Source organism: Phyllostomus hastatus, unplaced genomic scaffold (genome assembly GCF_019186645.2).
Source record: "Phyllostomus hastatus isolate PE091 unplaced genomic scaffold, TTU_PhHast_1.1 phas_contig_1, whole genome shotgun sequence".
Classification (NCBI taxonomy): domain Eukaryota; kingdom Metazoa; phylum Chordata; class Mammalia; order Chiroptera; family Phyllostomidae; genus Phyllostomus; species Phyllostomus hastatus.
This window is the reverse complement of record NW_025333498.1, coordinates 9,819,417-9,827,614: the sequence shown is the minus strand read 5'-3', so window position 1 is coordinate 9,827,614 and position 8,198 is coordinate 9,819,417. Positions and strand designations below refer to the sequence as shown.

At 37.1% G+C, this 8,198-nt stretch overlaps 1 pseudogene; it reads left to right on the top strand.

The window, feature by feature from the left end:
- The first annotated feature begins 2,587 nt into the window (after positions 1-2,587).
- Positions 2,588-3,358, top strand: LOC123814487 (annotated as a pseudogene).
- The last annotated feature ends 4,840 nt before the right edge of the window (positions 3,359-8,198 follow it).

Genomic DNA, 8,198 nt, shown 5'->3' with positions numbered 1-8,198 from the left:
AGAGCATGTACCTGGGTTCAGTCCTTGGTTGGGGCACACATACAAGAGGCAATTGATCAATGCTTCTCTCTCACATTGATATTTCTCTCCTTTTCTCCCTCCCTTCTCCTCTCTAAAAATAAAAAAAAAATTTTAAAGCTCAGATTCTGTATGTTCTCCTCCAAATACTTCAGACACATCACTGGGAGAAATCACAGAAACCACTTCTTCGTGTCACTACTGAGCTACCTTTATTTCAGGTGCAGGAAATCCCCATCTACATAAACCTCAAAATACCCAGTCCTTCTACAAGGACATAGAGAAAAAGAACTACTTGCTTCCAATATGAAGAAAGGGCATCTTTACCAGCAGGATTCTGCAGCATCTGTCCAGCCATTAGCCTTTCCACCTCAGCACATTTTGTGAGAGCAGTGCAGGGTTGGAATGTTGATTAAACAGAAAGATGAAATAAACATGGACCCTGACCACAAGGCATTACCAAAATCAAAGGAGACACAGATATATAACAATTACAATGTGATTCAATAAGTACTATAATAAAGGCATCTGTAAGGTTCAGAAGAAATAGAGGATAGTGTGATAAAGCAGGTGATGTTTGAGCTCACTGTTTATGGTATGATCAGGAATTTGCCAGCCAGAACATGAGAACATTCCACCCAAGGCAGGTAACATGAGGAAGAAAGAGTACAGAGGCTTCCAATGAGCAATTGTTGAAATTGTTCTGGGTGTTGCAGTGACATTTGAAAATATAAGCTTTATATCCTTTATATCTGTAGTGTATAGTATATAAAATACAGTATAAAGTTTATGTACTGTAGCCTTATAATTAATTTTAGCATGACTTTATGTTAATTACATGAGAAAAAAATTATTTTCCATTTAAAATAACAGACTTTCAGACCACAGCTGGAATACAGGCTGAGTTCCCTTCTTGTAAAGGTAAGTTGTGATGTTATACTATTCATAAAACCACAATGAACTCTTTGAAGCCAATTAAGATGCAAAACCAAATATCCTATCCCTGGCAAGTGTGGCTTGGTTGGGCATTGTCCCACAAAGCAAAGGGTTACCAGTTTGATTCCTGGTCCCCAGTGGGGGTGCATTAAGAGGCAACTGATCAATGTTTCTCTCTCACATCAGTGTTTCTCTCCCTCCCTCTCTCCCTCCCTCCCTCACTCCCCCTCTCTCTAGAATCAATTAAAAGGGGGGAATAAAAGCCTAATATCAGAAAACCAATCACCATTTACTGAATGCCTATTATGTGGCAGACCCCAATCTCATCAATTCACATACACAGTCACATTTACTTTAATATCCACTCACACTAGCTCTTTCACATAGATATTATCTGCATTCTACATTAAGGAAACAAACTAAAAAAATATCAAGTATTTTGTCCATTAGTGCTAGAGTTGGATTCAAATCCCAGATTTGTTTGAAATCATGGCATCATTTTCCACATCCATTCCTAAAATCCTATCAGGAACTAGTAAATGTTCATTAAGTCTTTATGACTGTATAACTAATAGCATATGTGTGACAGCATGACACAGAAGCACTATAGCAAGAATGAAGAAGATAGTATTCTAGTCCCCACACAGCTTTTTCTCTGTGACTTTAAGTTACTTAACCCTTGAGTAGGTTGAACTAGATCAGGTACCTCCAAGCCCACTGTCATTTACTGAGGAAATGTTTTTTCAGTGTTTTGGGAAACAGCATGACACAGTAAAGGAAATATGGGCTAGAAATCCAACAGATGTAGATTTTAGTTTCAGCACTGTAATTCAGTAATTTTTTGACTGTCCTCATTCATTTATGAAAATCCAGAAAATAATCCCTAATGAGCAATTTGGTTGTATCGGTTAAATGAGGTAATGCCTAGAAATGCCTAGAAACTCTGAACTACATTAAAACTTTAAAATACAGCCTGGCTGGTGTAGCTCAGTGGATTGAGCACCAGCCTGTGAACCAAAAGGTCAATGGTTTGATTCCCAGTCAGGGCACATGCCTGGGTTGCTGGCCAGGTCCCCAGCAAGGGGCATGAGAGAGGCAACCACACATTGATGTTTCTCTCCCCCTCTTTCTCCCTCCCTTCCCCTGTGTCTAAAAATAAATAAAATCTTTTTAAAAATCTTTAAAATACAAATGAGGTAATAAAATTATAATGTTTGAGTAAAGCTTATCCAAGGATTTTAGAAGCTTGTATCCTATGATGGTAATCCTCAATGTAGACTTTGGTCAAACATTAATTTCAAGACTCAACCTTTGTTGATTTGGTCAATTTGTGCACTGTGAACATGCTTCTGCCATAATCACACTAAGAAGTGCCAACCACCTGTGTGTGCACACAGAGGAGGCCAGCCCAGCTGGCGGAAGTGGGGTTGTGTCCAACCTGTGGCCCAGGACGACTACGAATGCAGCCCAACAGAAAATTGTGAATTTACTTAAAACCTTGTTTTTACTCATCAGTTTTCATTAGTGTTTGTGTATTTAATTGGTGGCCCAAGACAACTCTTCTTCTAGTGTGGCCCAGAGATGCCAAAAGGTTAGACACCCCTGTGAGAGGGTTGAAGAGTCACCTTAGAGCATGCGCTGCACACACCCTGAGTGGCTACTGCTGTTGCTATCTACACCCAGCTGTGCTATCAACAAAACAGTGGATCATTTGGCAAACAATGAAGCCAATACTAAACGTGTAAATGTAGGAGAAAACTTTTTAGAGCAGTTGGTCAACCCAGACAGGTTATTATTGGAATACTAAGTTGTGCAGAAAAACACCCAATGCCCAAAGCAAGGCAGTTTGGGCAATATATGGCAATGTTGTCATCCAGAAGCAAAAATACAACAAACAGCATATTACTCCCCTGGAAAATGTCACTACTGATTTCATCAAAGATGAAGGAAGACTTAAGGAATGGATGGCTTATCAGGACACCAACTATATGATTTGCAGTCTATGCTGCCACTGCCACTGAGAAATTGGAATGGGTAAACCACATAAATGTGTTACAGATGTAGTCTCCAAAAATAGGAAGACACCCAGTAATGAACATGCTGCTGTCTGGTGTCTGACTCGGAGGAAACTTTATGTTTGTGTTGTCAGCCAAGCAAAATTCACTCCTGTTAATCAACACCTCTGCCGCCAAGAGTGGTTTTGTCGGCTGTGGGCCCTGCTCTGAAGAGATTTCTTCCTGGCCAGTTCTCTAAGCCTGTGCGGATGTGTGACTTCTGCTATGACCTGTTTCCTACTGGGGACATGGCCACACTCCAGCCCACTAGATCAGACCCTAGCAGTCAGTGACTGAAGTTTACTTTAAATGGTGTATCTGATGATGACAACAACGATCGCAGTGACTAAGGACTTACTTTGAAATATTTAATCCAGTGTGACTATTTGAGAAGTCAGCTTTGGGAAGAATGTAAAATTCTGAACTCTCTCTTAATTTTGCTTTAGCCGTGAATTTTTATGACAAACTTTTAAGCTATGTGCCTCAATATATCCTACAGAAAACAGGGCCCGTTGTCACCCCCCTCACCAGCCCTGCCACCACCCCTCCCCACTCTTCTACAAGGACAGTCTGCTGCAAATACAGCAGATACATTTTTGGTTTCTTATTCTTGTTTTAGATTATTTTCTTGGAAAATTGGTAAAAAGTGTTTATTTAACAGACCATGTACTACATTTCTATTTATGTCCTGTTATATGGAAAAAAATAAAAGCAAAGAGTGGGGAAAGGAGTATAATTGATTAATAATATTATTAGATTTTTTTTCCTAACCATTCTATCTAATGGTGAAGACACCAATAACAAAAACATATGATTTGGAAATACGTTGGCTTTTTCATATACCAAGTGCCTTTACTGTAAGTACACCGGTGTTCTTTCAGGTGATGAGTGTTTATGAATGCGTATAATTAGAAAAAATTTGTTATATGACAGCTACAAACAACTAAATTTAGAGGTTCTTCATTCTATTATGAATTATTTTCCCATAAAATAGTTACCGTATTTTTCAGACTACAAGATGCACCCCCCAAATTTGAGAGGAAAGGGGGGTGCATCTTGTAGTCCGAATGTAGCTTACCTGGCTCACTGTGTGGGGGGCAGCCTTTGTTATTTATGTTATTAAATATTTTACCACATTTTTTGCGTCAAAATTTTTTTCCTATTTTCCTCCTCTAAAACTTAGGTGTGTCTTATGGTCTAGTGTGTCTTACAATCTGAAAAATTTGGTAGTATTTTTGTTTTATAGGTACCAAATTATAATTATCAATTACAAATTTTAAATAAATAGGTCAGTCCTAGGAATTTGGTTTGAAATTTATCTAATGTAGAATTATTCTCTATTTTTAGCAAGACATTTGTAGCTATAAATTCATTTGCTTTAACATTATTTCTAGAATGAAAAATCTTGTAAAACCCTTGAAATAGACTAAAATCCTTTGATAAGAGCACAGATCTACTTAGGCCAAGATATGGAAGCAATAATGCGTAAGAATGGTCAAGACAAACCAGTTAAATTTGACTAGACTTCTAAGGAAGTATTGTCTATTTCAGCATGAAACTATCTTGAATGTAAATAGTGTTATATCTTATAAGGTTTTGTAAAGTCCTAAACAATATTTGTTTTTGTAAAACAATAGTATGTTTAATGTTTCTGAAATCATTTTGCAATGAATGGAAATAGAGTAGCAATTGATCTTTCTACACAGTTACTGAGTCAGTATAGATTGTTTTTAAGAAATGTAATTTTTCACTCTGCTTAGAGGCAACCATTACATTGAAAGCATATTTATCATATAGATACTTGATACTTGATACATTTTGAACTAGTCTCCTCACTTCATGCTGCAAATAACTAGTTCTTCAAATATGAAAAATCAGTTTAAAGACTGTTTTAAATTCTAAATTATTTTGTTTTTAAAACTTTCAATCTGGATATATTGATATCCAGATATGATGAGAGGTTTAATTCAGTAACTTGTAATGGAAGAGTCTTTGGTTTGGTTAAGGTACTAACTTTACTGTTAAATTGTGAAACCACCTGAAATATGTAGATCTCCTTACAGGAAATGTGAAACGCATGGTAAGCTGGTTTGTTTTAACATCAGGTGGACTTTTGTTTCCAAGTAATGTATCACATAATCAACATATCTAAAAATGACTATGAAACCTGAGAAGTGCTGATGGAGACTTACTGGTACACAGGATCCTAGTAGACTGAGGACCAAGGGGAACTGTTCTGCGATAACATTTACATTGTCAACCTCTTTTTGAAGAAAGGCATGACAATCACCATGGTTGCATATTTAGTACAGGCCCGTCTCTAGGTCTCCCATTTCCCAGGTTTGTGGACCAAGAGGTTGATGAGAATGCTCCTGCAGCAAGAACTTGTCTATCCATCTCACGCCCCAAAATTGAGAAACTAGTACAGGTAAAGATCAAAGGGAGTGCACTCAATCAGAAATGAGAAATGACCTGAGGCTAGGTTCCTGACTTTGGAGTGCTAATTTATCCCGTTTTGTTATTTTCTGGTCAGAATGGCAGGCTGAAAACTTTTCTTAGAAATGAACCATTCCAGAGTTAGGCACGCTTGATCTCAAATGTTAATGACAGCAACATGTATGGAAAGTTTGGTTCATACAAGAATGAAAGTTTAATATACTTAAATCGACTTTGAAAATAACACCAGAGTCAATAAATGTTACTTAATTTTCCTGTCAATTTAATAGGACCAAATAATTCAAAAAGGCATTTTTTACTAAAGATTCAAACACTTAAAATTTCCATTTTGAACAAATTATTTCCCCAAGGACAGATGTCATGCAATCTTTAGAATTTTGAGGGCATAATGTTTATTTGGAAATCCAGGCCAAGGCCATCAAATGAAATGATGGTGCGTGCTCAAGTGGCTATGAAGAGATGAGGGACAGATGTAAGAAGCTACACTGCTTTGAGGATTACTGATTCACAAAAGTCTTTACAAATGACAAAGCTAAAATTTTCCAATTCATAAGGTGTTATAATAGAAGGGTGGGCATACTTTTGTGTAAATTAATTAGATTACAGTTCACTGCCTGATAGAACTTGGGCTTGGTTTAGAAGGCCTGATGATAATGCAGTCCACTTGACCCACTTTCAGACCAATGTCACAGCCATGTCAGTAAATTTGTTCATTTCCTTCTTCATAATCAACCACTATTAAACTGGATTTATGTACTTGAATTGATAAGCAAAGAATAAGGAAGACAGCAGACCAGAAAAAGAGCTAACCGTTCTACCTGAATGAGGCTTCTCATGTTCCTTGTGAGTGAAACACTAATTGATACACTTCTACTTCTCATACATGCTTTGCAAACGCAATCGTAAATGGGGAACTTTCCTACTTTGCTCACCATCAGATCCAGGCCATCTTGAAATATTTGCTGAAGACTGAATAGAACAGTGGTAGAAAATGATTAGGAACATATGAATTACCAACAGGAGGATCCAGACTGGGAATTCAAGGGAAGCACATGTGACAAGCTCCATGATTACCCCTGGAAAAGAGAGGGCAGGGAAAATTAAGAAATAAGTTAGACAAAAGAAAGGGAGAGAAAATAAATAAATAAGACCCCAAAGAAAAAGGAGGGCAGCTCTCATTTTAATTCTGAGGAACTGTTTTACTAGCTGGGGAAATACGAAGACTAGTTAGGGGTACTGTTCGCTTAAACTAAATTTATCTCATCCAGCCGATACTTGGTTAACTGCACTAAACTCTCACAACTACCCTTGTTGCACTATGGGAGGCATAACCCATCAAGGCAGGCTCTGACTTTTTTTCTGGACTCAACATTCTCTTGCCTGATCCCGACAGTCTTTTTTCCTGAATGAATACCAGAGGCCCAGCCCTATGACACTGAACTTTGGAAAATTTTCCATCGTTTGGGGGTTAGAAGTTGGCAACATTTGTGCAATATGATAATCAGCTAAAAGATAACTTAAACAGCACAAACTTCACTCTAAGCTCCTGAAGTTTTCAGATATCTTTTTATTGATAACAGTACAGACACTGGTCTCAAACTGACTGAATAGAGGAGACCCTGTAACCAGAGATCCTGCAACAGCTCAGTCTATGAAGTAAATAAAATAATAATATGAATTATAAAGTAATATGGATTATAGTAAATAAAGATAAAATGAATTAATAACAGGCAGGGCAACAATTCCCTCTCAATGAACTCTTTATGATATTTTAAAAAAAATATTTTATTCATATTCAGAGCAGGGAAGGGAGAGAGGGAGAGAAACATCAATGTGTGGTTGCCTCTCACATATCCCCCACACTGGGGACTCTGCCTGCAACCCAGGCATTTGCCCTGACTGGGAACAGAACCAGCAACTCCCTGGTTCACAGGCTGGCACTCAATCCACTGAGTCACACCAGCCAGGGCTATCTTAATGACACTTAAAATAATATATGATACAGATTTCTATTTCCTCTGTATATTTAATAATGGAAAGCCATTTTTACCTAGGTTTCAAATAACCTAGGGCACCTAGGTTATTACTAAGTTCTCAACAGCTTACTTTTATCTTAACACAAGCTATCAGTGTATACATAAGAAGCTGTGAACAACAGAAGCTCAATTTACCAGATACAAAGCTGTTGAGAAGTCTTTACAATGCCAATCAAAGAGTAAAACATCTGGTTAGTTTTTAAATTAACTGAGCTGCTCTGCCCTCCAGGTCAACCACCAACCAACGGACCAGACCCTTCATGTTTTTCCCCTTCATTAGTGGTGTAGTTCTGAACAATGTTTTCACCAGTTCCATGATCACTCCATTTTTCTTTATTCTTTCAAGTAACTCTGTCCATCTGGTCACAGATACAATTAGCAAGCTGATGTCACACAAGTTTCCTTTTAGCTCTTAATTTTCAAAAATGTTACGTAATTTTATTTTCAAATTTTAGTATTTTTTCTGGTGGAATGTTTTTCCAAATATTTAAACAAACCTTATAATAGCTAACCTAGTATCAAATGCTATACTTAGATATTTCTAAACTAAAGCCTATTTTAAACTAAAACTTTCATATTATTTTTTAATGTTTTAAATTGTTTATGCTATTACAGTTGTCCCAATTGTTCCCCCTTTGAAACTTTCATATAATTAAATAAATTTCTGAGGATCCCAAATTAAAGAAATCATTCAAAA